This window comes from Hesperophylax consimilis, chromosome 21, assembly GCF_061612785.1.
Source record: "Hesperophylax consimilis isolate HC1 chromosome 21, BYU_Hcon_1.0, whole genome shotgun sequence".
Classification (NCBI taxonomy): domain Eukaryota; kingdom Metazoa; phylum Arthropoda; class Insecta; order Trichoptera; family Limnephilidae; genus Hesperophylax; species Hesperophylax consimilis.
The window spans coordinates 21,561,020-21,576,131 of NC_142856.1; the positions used below are offsets into that span (position 1 = coordinate 21,561,020).

The 15,112-nt window shown below is 33.0% G+C and overlaps 1 pseudogene; it reads left to right on the forward strand.

Annotated features, from left to right (window-relative positions):
* The window catches only part of LOC149413733 (paired box protein Pax-6-like), a 149,315-nt pseudogene that overhangs the window by 75,560 nt on the left and 58,643 nt on the right, over nucleotides 1-15,112 (forward strand).

The following is a 15,112-nucleotide window of genomic DNA, read 5'->3' on the forward strand; positions in this document are numbered from 1 at the left end:
TATTTGTGGAAAGATAATTAAGATACAATAAAAAATAATTAAGTTTTTAGTTTTATTTCCTGAAAATATATTTATACAAATATACTTTTTTACACGGTGCTACGTGGAATGTATCCATCTTGTTTAAGGGAGTCCAATGTCATAGTTTATTTTTAAAAAAAAGTAATTAATTTCTTATCTACGTTATTTGATGCGTATTTTATATTGTTTAAAAATTTAATGGACATATAATATATCTTATATTAAAGTTTTTTTGTAGGCACGAATGCATATCTATAAAACCTATCAATTTGTTATAAGATATCTACGTATATTATTTTTCTATCAGATAAAAAAAGCATTAGTGAGTAAAAAATATATCGATAAATAATAAAAACATCGCTTTGAGGTGATATTTATTACTGAACGGCGCTATATAAAATGACAGATAAAAATAATATACTTTAAAATCGAAAAAAAATATTTATAATTTTGGCTAGTGGGTAGATTACTCGTGTTTTGGTAACTAATTCTAATGCTGTTTGGTCCAAGAAATAATAGTGAAGAGAAAAAAAAAGAATAAACGAAAGTGCTCCTTCACAGAGAAAACTTATTTAAAAACGGGACTGCAGGCCATTAACGATTGAATTGATAAATTTTTCATAAATTTATTTTTTTGTTACGATTTCGGAACACGTGTTCATAAAAATCTTAACATTTCGCCATTTTATATTATTAAGACAACTGCAGGTGCATGAACGCGTGTTCAGATATTATTATGAATTTACTAAAAGTTTAGCAGGAAGTGGCCTGCTGTGTCTGTTTTTGACCGGATTACCAATAATTTAAAGAGATTTTTAATCTAGGCAAATATCAGCGCTTGAGAATTTTTTTTTACGAATACGGTGCCATACAAAGTATCCAATTATTATTATAGTAGATAACTCAAACAAATTATATTTAAATGTTTGTTAGTATCTTGTAGATGTAGAAAATCATATACTTTTCGTTTATCTAAGCTGGTAAATTCATTTAATGTTCAGTATTCAGAATACCAATTTGCCTTTCTTCTGTTGCAGGTATCCTCAATAAACCGTGTTCTGCGCAACCTCGCCGCGCAGAAGGAGAAACAGTCGCAATCACCCCCTTCCGGTTCCCCGGGGGGCGCTGTTTACGATAAACTAAGACTACTAAATGGACAGGTACATAATGTTTCTTATTTTTTTACATCCCTTGAAAGAATGCCAGACCTTATTCTTTATTTAATAGAAAAGTGAATAGGTTTTATATCAGCACGGTAAATTAAATTATTCCTAACCCTTTAGGAAGTTTTTCTCGACGACAAACCAAACGCATTTTTTTAATCAGGTATATTTGAATTTCACTTTCGTTTTCTTTAATTAATTAATCAAAATATTTGAGGCGGAAATTAAGCCATTTCCTGACTTCCGATCGAGTTGAAACTCGGCTTATAGACTCGTTGTCGATGACAAAGCATTCGCGGACATATACACATTTCTCTGAAATCGAATGACATTACAGCAGTTAATGTACGAAATAAATGTCAGTCCCACCCGATCGGTATTTGGCGATGCTGGTGGAGTTATCGACTCCAGTTTATGGGTAGGAAGCTTCGATCCTCAGTTAAACCAAATTATTTTTTATTAAGTTTTACTAAAAAAAATATAAAAATAAATTTTAAATGTAGGTACTACAGTTAAAAAAATCTTTTTACAATATCATATTACGTCATTTTTAAAGAACTATTGCTGATTTAATTAATGATTTAACTTATATTCATATGTTACCTAAAAAATAAACATTTTATGTATGGGTGTGTATCAAATAAAAGTAGAAAATAACATGAAAGAGAAAAGAAATAAGAAAATAAAAAAATCTAATTCTTATTTATTAAACCATTTAAATCCAATATAATAATAAAATTGTCGAGACGGTACAGAACGGCATAGTTGGCCAAGAATATTTGTTCAATTGCTCTTGGAAAATATTGTTGTGTTTTCATTACTGAAACAATTCTGTGAATTTGTAAAAGAGCTATTTTTATTAGGGTTTAAAAACGGAGGGTTCTGGACATTCTGGTCGAAAATAGGAAATGAGAAAAACCAATTAGCCAATCCTGATGCTTGCTAAAAGGGAAACACGGGTATTCTTTTCATTAGGAATTAATAAGAAAGGAGAGTGAACATTTGCTTTTCAAAAAATAAAATCAAACAAAAAAAAAACACACAAAGTTATCGAATTGTGAGCGAAAATCCTTTTTTTTAATTCTTTTATTTTTCACAATTTTTACATTAATTACATACAATATTATATAAATCAAAACGAATAATCGGAACCCACTAAGGCGCAGCCTGTGCGTGGGTAATATATTTAAGTTATTATATTATTGTACCTAGAAAGAAACAAACTGTGGGCATATAAAACCAAAACAAGATTACATTTTGTCTAAGCGGTTTGTATAAAAAGTTTTTTCCATAGTGTATAGTGAAGTTATAAGTGTTTAGTGTAACATATTTTGTTTTGTGTTCGTTTGGGGAGTATAAAATACATTATTATTTCTAATGTTGATTCTGTTTTAATTTATTTCGAATTTATTTTTGGGGCTTGTATTTCAGCAAAACAATTATTTAGATTAATTTGGTTTTTTGAGTTTACTTTGGTGTAAAGAAAGCTAAGCCTTTTTGTTTTTTTTTTAATATTAATTGGGTTGTAACATTGGCTAAATAAAGAGATGCGCAACACGGCATAGTACCCAAAAAAATATATCACGATGAACCTCAAATTATATCTAAGGTTTCTTATCTTATTTTGCCAGCTAATGCAAATTTAAATTCTCTGCTATGTAAATAAGCTATGAAAGCATCAAATGCGACAAATCTTACATTTCTAAGTTTTTGTTTTATTGACCAATAAATTTCCTTATCTATAAGTTAAGAGCACTGTGGAATACCTACCTGATATTAAAATAATTTAAGCCGATAGACCCTCCCTCGGGATTGTGAATTGCGATAGTTCTAGCTTTGTAGCATATATGGCTCTAGTACTAGTAGCTCACAGAGTTGATGTAGTTATCCTAGAGATGTCCTTAGTGTATAGGTTTGCCCCTCCAGAACCGAGGTAAGCAAAGCTACATCTCCACAAACAGAGAAATTATGAGAGTATAACTGATTTTCTAGTCTAAATACAATCACAGTGTTTCTTTGTGAAGAACGCATTATAAAACCATTGACAGCATTTTTACAAAAATAAATATGTAAATGTTAAATAAATACCCACATTCATTAAAGTAAAACAATATTATGTACAGGGTTTTCCAATAAGAGGTGTTATTTTGATTTTCAATAGTAAAAGATCAATGGTTTCGTTGCTTGTGTGGCACGTAGCGCCTTTTTGTTGAAAGTAAACGTTATCCAGATCAATATTATTCAATTCCAGCCATAAAAAATCATTAATCATCTCTCAATAGCGCAATCCATCCACCGTAACTGTTGCTCCAGCGTCATTTTCGACAAAGTAAGGTTCAATGACTCCGCTGGACCATAAACCGCAACAAACAGTCACACGTTGAGGATAAAGAGCCTTTACAACAATAACTCTTGTGTTTTCCGAGCCCCAGATGCGACAATTTTGCTTTTTGACGAAGCCACCCAGGTGGAAATGGGCCTCATCACTCAAGATGATTTGCATTTGATTCACTCAATTGAATTTTAATAATTTCAATACGTTGTTGAAGCGTGTATCGTTCCATTTTTATTAATAACGTAGTTTCTACTTGTCAAATGTCAAAAATAACAGCTTCAAAAGTAATATCTACCGAAATAGCGGGTTTTTAAAAATAACACCTCTTATTGGAAAACCCTTTATTAAAAATGATGATACTTGGCCGCACCAAGTTGAGTGGTTATGACCATAGTCTGCACCTAGAGACTCCGACCGGAGTCAGAGTCAGTATTGTAAAACGAGAGATTCTGGACGGAGTCAGCCTCAATATTCTTAAACGAGAGGTTCTAGAGATATTCTTAAACGAGAGGTAGTCAGGATGGGTCTAAAACCAAGTGGCCCCGATCGAATTCGCTTACATTGAACCTATTTAAGTTATAAAAGATTATTTTTTGTTACTTTAATACGATGTAATGTAATGTTGTCTCCAGAGCGCTGGCTGGCCGCGGGCACCCTGGTACCCTGCTGCGCGATCTCCCTTCCTGCCCACCCTCAGTCCTGGGCCACCCTCGCACCTCGTGCCGGACCTGCCTACCAATAAAAAACGTGAGTCACGCTTTGATTTTATTTGTTATATTATAATTACTACATAGTTACTCCTGCTGCAAAATTGATATTCATATCGTGGAAAGAATTCAAAGAAAATGTAATATATTTTAAACTAGAGCACTTAAATGACTGTCGTTAATATTTCACCTTTAGAAAAGAGACGAAAAATAAACGATCTAAGCTTTTTATTAAAATTCTAAAACTCTAAATTCGATTGTTGTGAACTCCTGCATTTAATCAATTTACACGTACCTAAAAGACAGACTCGACAAACATTAACCTATTTCATTCCAATTATAGTTTTCATTCCCGAGTACAACGTGTATATAGTCTTGGTAACAAATATAACGATATTAATGTATTTGACAAAAATTTGAACCTTGGAAACTTCAAACAACGTACGTACGCACTATTCCTACATCGTTTATGAATTATTTTTAACATTTTTTTTTATTAATATGATGGATGATTTGAAGGATACTGGCAGAATATCTATTTTTATGTTGAGCATTTATATTTTCTAAGAAAAATTAATCTTAAATATGTATTTGGAAAAGGTTTATGTCATTGTAAGGAATTAGTTTTCGAACCGTAAAACAGTTATAAAGGATTATTTTCGACGAATTGATTTCCTTATTTTATTGATTAAAACAAAAACAAAAAAATCCTGTACTAAATGTATAAAATATTAATATAACTATTATTATTGACTACTAACAAACCCAAGATTGTCACCGTAGGATTATGGGGTAGATTTGATCTGGATCTTTTGGGTAAAAAGTGGATTCCACTTAAATAATAGTTATAGAATAAGATAATGCATTTATTTGGATATACAGACAATAGTGTATTACTATTAACTATAGTTAATTTTAAAAAATACCTGTTAACTTAAAATAATATTAATAACATAAACGTGCTAAATTATTACTAAAATAAAACTCCACGGTTAGTAAAACTAAAATTACAGCTAGGCAGTACGTTTAAAGATACGTTAAGGCGATGCACAGTAAGTAATGCAAAATCACGTGTTTTTGGTTTGAAAATTTGGTGGCCTAGAAATGTTTCAGATGCTTTAATTAAATACTGCGAGTAAAACTCATCCTGGCGTTGGAAATAATCGAGTATTTTTTAGATAAGTCTTTTTATAAGCCCAGAAAAAAATAATGTATTAAGCCTATGAAAACTGTTTTAAGTTCAAAATCTCCTACTTACGAACCCATTTTCGCTTATGGTTTTATTGCATAAATCAAAAAAGGTGAATGGTGTTAAGTGGGAATTTAAGCCTTATCGCCATCTACGTAAGTTGTGTTATTGATAGCGACTCGATTCAAAATATTACATGACGTAGTGCATCGCCTTAAGGGCATTACATTACATTCTACTACTTATATAAGTATAACAAACTAATGGACTCACAATACTTCGCTATTGCTTATGTTGTTCTTGGGCGTCTCTGACTTCTTCCATCATTCACTACTGTACACCACAATGTTACTGTTAAAAAACTACATTATTTGGACTTCAATTCGATTCTGTATTTCAATTCAGTGCAGAGATATTGCGTTAAGTATTCCTCGGGCGTCTCCAACTTCTTCTACTATTCAAACCATAGACATATGAATATTAGTAGACCTGCCCTAAGTGATTAAAAGCGTATTATCCCCACTCCCCATACCGGTTCCATTGGAGCCGGCTGTGCTCGCGTATGGCCTCAAGTGAATTTAGAAAAGGTGACATCATCATTTTACGAAATAACACGGCAAAATGGTGACTTGTACTATGAAAACTTGTAAAAATAGATGTGAAAAAGAGAATAAACCCAATTGTCGTATTACATTCCATATATAAGCATTATTTTACTTTATTTTAAGCATATTCACATCGTATAATATGAATCAGTTGTTACTATCACATCGAGAAACGTCTGGACGCGAAACACAAAGCTAATTGGTTGCTGGGAAGTAAATTATGAACATTTATAAAAGTGTCTTAACTAAATACTTAAACGAAATATTCGACTCTAAAAATGGAACCGAATTTTTTTGCCGAATTTGGACTTCGCAAATTTGTTCATAACGTGGCGAGTAATTTGCGCTCCCATGTAAAAATGTCTATTCATTCAAAAGCAGATTTTACTTTTAAGAAGTAAATGGTGATATTACAATGCGAGATGCCTATTTACTGTCAGATTGATTTATTGACGAATCACAGTCAGCTTCACTCCCTTCGTTCTTCAACAGTTGATTTTACCCCTCGCCATTATCTTCTCGTCTATTAATTCCTATGTCTGTAATTCAAACCAACTATCTAAACACTCCTGGCACTAATAGGAAAAAAAACTTTGATATTTTCAGCGATATAGGTCGAGTACTTATCGAATACGCTGGCTGAATTTTTATATACTAATACTAGCTGGCGTGTACCTGGCGTTGCTTATCCTTATGAGATAGACATATACCACCGGTGACTTTTATATAGGCCTTTTTAAGATATACAATTCGGTTATACATTATTTTGATGTATCTCATAAGGTTTAGTCAGCGTTAGCAATGTAAGCGCCCGATTTTTTTTCACGACCTGATTACAAAACATCTACTTTTCTCTACTTTGTATAAATATAATATGCATGTTTTATATATAAAAATCTACAAGAAAAAAAATCCTAAATGATAGTGAAAATCCTATCTAAATCCGTTGCATAGTTTGGAAGAACTAAGCGCACAAACAGACAGACGCGGATAGCGACTTTATTTTATACTATGTAGAGATTACCTATGTTGGCTTATCAGCTAAATCGGGTGACCATACGAGCGATAACAAAAGGCATATTTTGAATACTTATTAAGAAAGAATAAATAAAATTTAGTAAATACTAACAGGTGAGTAATAATATTAACGGTAGTAAGTAAATAAATATAATAAAATTGAGCAAATTAAGTACAAAATAATAAAAAAATAATAATTAATAAAACGTAATCGACATAAATTAAGTAGATTCTATAGTAGGTACGTTTATCCGAGAAACTGGGCTTTTAAATATAACGCAAGTAATGTAAGAAAGCTCCCGGGCACGCACTGGGCCCAGTTGGTGGGGACCACTTCGTTGGAAATGGCTGGGAAATTTTAAAGTTGCACGCAGGCCCTGACCTTCTGAAACTGTTCTGAATTAATATATTTTAAAGAATATACCGCGAAACGTTTGGGGAGTGGTTATTTGTGATAATTTAAGAAAAAATCTTAGTTAAGTTTTTTACGAAGTAATTCTAATTAAATACCAAAATAAAATGTTAAAAAATTGTCAAGTGTAAAGGTAGCTTTACTTTAGCTAGTAATGCACGTGTTCAGATAACAAAATGGCCACCCTCACATTTCAAAACATAAATAGGACAGCTGACCGAATATAGCAAATAACACAAAATATGAAATTCATCATAACTATTTGTTTCCTATTTTAGGTTAAAAAAATGTCAACATTTTCATGAATCATAATCACCACATAAATTTTCGCGATAAGAGCGTGGAACAAGATGTTTCCATTTAAAAAAAAATATATATTTTTTTTTTAAGAAAGACAAATCTTTCCCTGGTTACGAATAACCTGACAATATACTACCATCACATTAAGGCGATTAATGCAAAATCAGGTGTTTTTGGTTTGAACATTTGATTGCTTAGAAATACTACAGATCCTTTAATTAAATACTGCAAGAAGAACACATCTTGGCCTAGTCAGCAGACGATCATTTTTTACATAAACTTTTTTTAGATAGACTTTGTATAAGCCTAGAAAAAAATAAAGTATCAGGCCTAAAAAAACCTGTCTAGTGCAAAATATCCTATTTATAAACCCATTTTCGGATATGTTTTTATTGTATAATGTGGCAAATTCAATTTTTTATTCGATTATTGGAGGAAATTTTCATATTTGTATCAGAACTTAAACACAAAATTTTCGCGTTGTTTATTTTTACACGAATATTTGTCGATTTTCGGGGAGGTGAAGTTTTCTTGTAATGATGTAGGACTTAGATAGCCGAGAAATTGGACTAACAACAGAGAGGTTGCCAACTCAACTACCGACAGGATCAGCACAGAGCCAGCAAGATTAGGGTATTTGGGAGTGGAGAAGGAATGTAGAAGGCGTGTATGTATTTGGCTCTTTATATCTGATCACCAAACATGACTAAAGCCATTTAAGGCAATGTTTCGATTCTGAATGTTGGGCAGGGATTGGAAGTATCATCCACTCTGAAAATTATAATAAACAATACGTGAGTTTTTACTGTTTATTGTTTTGATAATATTACTGTGAAAATTTTGGTCATCGTTATAAAAGTATTTGAGTGTTGGGATACCTCAGTATTAGATATTAGGTATTACGTACCGCCACAGTTCGGGGCGTGCCCGCTCGACTGGAAGATTTAATTTTCATTTTTATTCTTTGAAACATTCTTTGATGGCGAAAAAACTCCAGAACCAACCACCCCACCCCACCCCACCCCACTCCACTCTTACTACAACCCCTCTCTACCCTACCGTCATTCTGTACCGGGGATACTCAAAATAAGATGTCAAACATTTTTTCTGAACTTTTCTTGCAACAAAATAATATGGTTAACAATTTAAGAAGAAGAAGAAAGCCATAAATTTAAACGAAACAGAACAAGAAACAGAAAATCAAAAAAAAAGTAATGGTCGTTTTGTGTTCCCGCAAACAGTTCTCCAACTCGTCGTGGAAGGAGATTTAAAAAAAAAGGTTCTTTGTGTTAAATCAGGGATTTATTAATACTTCGCGTATTACAATGGTGACTCGATAGTCGACCTAACTAGAAGCTGGCTAAATGAGATCTGAAAACACCAAGTTTGTCTGGGAGCATTCTAACTGGTCCTGGCGACTACTGGCTACTAGCTGCCATCTTGCGGACTTCCAAGCAAGGTCTATGCACTGCCCTCTGTGAGTGCATCTGTGAAACTCTTACTTCCCAACAGGTCGCAACTGGGATCAAGCCCAAGAATCTGCCTTACCGTCTTAAGCCTGTCACATTTTTGACTGCTTTGGGGAATTATTTGAGGTGGATAATATTGGTGATTCTTAAACCTAGATATGAAATGACGGAAAGTATTCATGTCTTAATGACTAAAATCTTAATAGTTAAATGCCTAATGGTTAAAAGCGTTGTCCCGGTAACAGAGATAGTGGGTGCAATCCCCAAATGCGACAGTCACCTTTTTTATTTTCTTATTTAATTTAAATAATTTTGAATATATATTTTTTTATCTTGGTTGTGAAAATTGTGCTGCAAGCAAGACGGTTCTACTTTTTCTTCTAATGCCATCATCAGGATTCAATCTTCTGTCTTGATACTTACTATGATGCATAGAGTGATGTTTTTCATGGCCTTATAAATTATTTGAATTATTAGTTTGCATAATTTATTTATTTACAATGCTCAATAATTTGAAATCGAAATTATTGTGCACGCTGAAAATGGTTGCGAATCACAGTGTGCTTAGCTTACGGTATTATTGTCACTAGGTAGAGATGCTAAAAAATAAAGAGAAATAAAATAAAAACATAAAGCATAATATAGTTTAAAGAAAGAGAAAAAATATAAAGCAATGGTTAGGATAATCATCAGTCAGTTTTCTGTGCCAAAGGAATCAACGGAGTTATTTCCTCGAATCAACGTAACAAAATCACTTTACAAAAAACATGTTATATCCACTTCTCGAGTGTGTTCCAAGAATCGCAATTTAAACAACATTTGAATATAAACTAATGTAAACAAAATAATACTTCTTTTAACTTTAAATATGCTTACAATAAACATTTATTTTTAAATACATTCATTCTTCAGACTTTGAGGCATTTCATCATACGTCTTTAGTCCTTTGTACATCAGGCAGTTCTGTGATTTTGATTTCTTCATATGTGGCAATTTTATTCTATTTACATTTCTGGTTTCGTAATTATGAACATCTCTATTAAAAACAATTTCATCCTTAAAATATTTTAGTATTTGGTTGTTCATGACTTTATGCACAAAAATTGACACATTAAATAACAGTATCTTTTTCATTGGAATCCAATTTAGCTGCTCTCTCATTTGATTAATGTTAGCGTATTTGCCTTTTCCCAGTATACATCTCATAGCTCTATTCTGTATAGGATTTAGTTTGTTCAAATTTCCTTCATTGGCCAAATATAACATAGAAGAGCAACAATCTAAATGTGGAGCAACTATAGTTTTATAAATGAGCTCTGTAGTGTTTCCATTTAGTTTATTTCTTAATCTTCTAAGAAAATTGACTTTTTTTATACCTTCTTTAGCACATATTCAAAATTTGCTGTGAAAGTGAGTTTTGAATCGAGTATTACACCCAGGTACTTAATTTCATTTACTTTTTCAATTTTTTCATCATTAATTGTCAATTTTAACTCATTGTTTTATGCGTTTTGTTGCCTATTTCCATATATTTTGTTTTGTTTACATTTAGTTTTTAATTTGTTTAATTTCTCCCATTTCGCTATATTTTGTAGGTCTTCATTTAATTTGTTAATTGCATCTATATACTCTTCACATGATATATAGATTAATGTATCGTCTGCAAATAATCATTTATATCATGATAAATAGAATCTATTAAATAGATTGCCTATCTCTACATCAGATTTGACTGATAGATAGAGTCAACAGTAGGTTATCATCTAGATATCTGTGTACTGTACATGACATGTGTACAATATGCCTGGCTCCAGAGAGAATGACTTAATTCTGTCTTTAATAGAGCTCGTGCCCGAGCTTTTCGTCTAGGTTTTTTTATGTGAATTCCGCACGAGAGTCCCAACTGCTTCCAAATGTCTGGAGCCAGTGAGACTATGGCATCCCCAATCGGGGTATATTGTGTGGCAGAAGGTAGTGGGGAGGGAGATGAGACGGGAGGAGGAAGGTGGGGGAGTATCTGGTTAATATTTTTATTTTAGTGTGAAAATTAAATTTTAATTTCTAATCTTTATTTTTAGTTTAAATTTATCTTTATTTTAATGTTGTTTTTTGTTTAAATGTATAAATTTGTATATTTTAAAATGGGGGCCTCAGCACGGGTAAATAACCCAGTGAGGCTAACATTACTGAATTAAGATATGAAATACTGTAAAATAATGTATCAATAATAAAAAAAAAAAAATACAAGTCTGGTCACCAAACACGGCTAAAGCCATTTCAAAGTTCTAAATAGAATATCTAAACTCTAGAACGTGCCGCAGGTATACTTTAAATTATTTTAAATGAATAAATTAAAAAACACAAAATTTAAAAAATATATACTTGCGCACGCCGGAATTTGGACCCACGACTTATCGACCCTTATCCCTCGATCACGGAGGCCACTGAGATTACAATGAGATATCTTTTATTATTTTTAAATCTATTTCTTGAATAGATTTTAAAGATAATAAAGGCTCTCTAGTAAATAAATCACTATAATAGTCCTTGAATAGTTTGAGAAGCCTGTAGACAGAATTACAATACAACAGAGGAGACTAGAATCTTGTGCGTCTAGCTTAATAGCTTGTAGGTTCATACCTAATACGAAGAATGAGAAGAAAAAATAGCGTTCATTTTATATTGGATTTAACGAAAGCTTTGGTTTAGTACACAGGCATTTCATATACTAGTTATGGGTTAGGGCGTCCCTTATATGGTTGAAAATTTTTTTTTTTTTGATATCAAAATGCATACCCACTATTTCTTTTTGAACTACCCAGACTTACTTAAATACAAAATTTTATCTTCCTACGTCAACATTAACCCGTGCCGACAGAGCTCTGAAGATTTTGAAAATTGCTGTTTTTAACCCTTTCCGTTGTGTATTGAAATCAATTGAAATAATGATAATAATAATAAACTTTTATTACACACAGGGAGTACACAGAAGGAATAAATCATGAACAGTACAAAGTAAGCAGTTTAAATATTTATATTAAAAAGAATATTTATTAACAGAAGATAAAATGACAGATCAGGCAGGATATTTTCCTTTGAGGGTCTCTTTTTAACAATCTGGATACAGATTTCTATTCTCTTGCACACAGCCAGCGTAGTTGCATTGCTTTTGTTCTTCATTTGCAGTGATCAAACCATGGAAATCTTGCATAAGTTTTACAGCTCTTTCAGCTGTATCATTAACACCCTTAAAGAAAAAACTTTTCGTTTTGCCTCTATATAGGCAACATCTTCGTCCCACGTAGAAACGGGTCTCTGGAGGAAGTTCTCATCAATTTTTAATCGAGAAAATAAATGTGTGCTTTTGACAGACACAAAATCACTTAATAATTTTCCTGCAATAATAAATAAGTTTTATTATCAGTTTAGTGAAAACAGTATAAAAAATAAAACTATGTATTCCTACTTACCATACAAAAAATCAGACATATCTTCTTTCGATGGAATGTATCTCTTCCCAGAATCATACAAACTCTCTCTTTGTAAGTTCACTACAATTTTTCCCTTGGTTTGTGTATTAACTTCATCATCAAAGAGTGACAAAACGGCAATTTCTTCTGACAAGTACCAAAGATGTTGACTAAACTTGCTCAGGGCTGCTTTGGAGATCAATTTGTCAACAGTTTCATATTCCTTAAGCCTCTTTAAAAAGCACAAATCTAGATTTGGTGCCTTTACCGCCAGACTACATCCAAGCCATGGTTTCACATATATAACCGCAATGAATAAACAAACGTCTTGAAGTGCTCGTTTATCCTTGGCGCTAATTTTGAACTGGGATTGCAACAAACATATCTTTAAAGAGTAAATAGCTCTAGCCATCCACCTTGCTTGATGCATCGCTCCAGGAGGTCTGATATTAATTTTTTTCTCATTATCTCCTCCTAAGAAAATAATAGATAGGTCAATCAGCTCACGATAATCGTCACGTACAATGGTTTTTTGCAGTTCTTGATTATAAAATGTCAACAGTTCTTCTATTGTTGTATTACAAAAATGTTGTGTGACGATATGGCAGGCGTTCTTCTTTAGAACTTCTCACGTCCAGTCCAGGTAATAATTTCCCATCCCAGTGAACGGTCACCATTTCAGGCATATTATCCTGAAAATCTGATTTTATAGATTCCGCTCTATCTTTTCTACTCTGTGTGCGAATGCGTTGAATGGACGATTTGTTTATCGGAAAATCATCACAGCTAAGGTCTAGCGCTTCTACTACAGCATGAAGAATATAGACAGAATCCCTTATGATTAATTGACATCTATCTAAAGCTGCAACTAACTTAAGCGTGATAAAGTTTTTCCGTCCTCTTTTTGTAGTAGTTTCAGAAACCGTTTGAGAGGTGGTTGGCAAGGGTTCCTCGAGGCTTTCTTCAGAGCTGGTATGTTGATCGGTATGTCCTTGTGTTTGTATAAAATCTTGTGTAGTAAGAGATGACGATAAACTCGCGAAACACATTTGCTCATGTCTTTTCTTCTCTTTTAATTTTCTCTTTCTTGTCCTTTCTTCTTTTTCGGCCAACTTTTTGTCTACACCCGCTAAGCATCCTGGACGGCCTGGTTCTCTTTGTTTTTGTAAAAATATTTTGTCTTCTTCTATTTTCATCCGTTCCAAAGCATCAACGTGTGCTATATCGAATATATTGTTTAAATTGTTTTGAAAGTCCTCCTCACGGCGCTTGTAAACAAGTGTTTTTTTTTGGAATTTTTTTGCAACTCCCTCCAAGCATGGTGAAGATCCACAAGTTTTTTTACACAGTTAAGTATAGCTCTGGTAGGGATTCTAGCTTTTTCCCAAAATATAATACACTCTCGAATGACGAGATTCGCGCTTTCACTAACAGTCAATTTAACTTCGCGAATGTTAAAAAAAAGTACTGCAAGAACTTGCCGGTTAGACGGTAACTTTGCGCCTGTTATTTGATAATTTACGTCACCAACTAAGAAAATATTTTTTTTATTGCTTCTTAATTCCACTGCCATCTTTTAAATGTAAAACAATACGTGATAATCACGAGAATAACTGAACACAAATGACAGATACCGCGAGTGCGCGCCGCTACTTCCGCGCAACTTGTATGAACATGATTCGGTGCAAGTCGGCACGGGTTATCGTGCTCCGAATAAGGTAAAAAAAAAAATCCGAGTGTTTTAGAAGCTAAGGAACAAAACTAAGACCTATGCATTAGAAAATAAAAACTTTGAAATATAAGGGACACCCTATTATGGGTATATATTCAAGTCAAGTCTGTGACCGCGCATAATAAATGCATATACAGAGGTAAGTGGCTTCCATTCATATTACATTAAATAACTTATACAGGAACTTCTCGCGAAGAACTTTATCCACTTTGCTTAGATATCTTTAAATTCCATTCATCAAGACTTCAGTAGATAGTAGATTCTGCAGTAGATCTCGAGTGTTGAGGTTCTTGGAAAGGAATAGACAAACTGGTGACACTGTACAAATCGCAAGTACACCCCACTATTGAATTTTTCAGCCATAAATATTTGAAAAAACCCTTGACTCTGTGCAGAAACGTGCAGTCAGGTAGGTATGCTGCCCTTATTCTACCCCTATTACAATGGAAGATGCTTCTAGTAACTCGTGTCATTTATCCTTTCAGCACCAGTACAAAGTCAAAAAATACGCGAAACCTACGATAAAGATTAAATTTTTTTTGGCACATGAGAAGGGGTAGTTTCTACGAGCTCGGCTGTGGAAGGATTTTCCGGACACTGTGTTTCTTCCCTCCGACAGCATGGGTCTCTTTAAGTCCCATGTTTACACCTTCCTCTCCTCAAAAATATCTATCCACATAGCATCCTCAAAG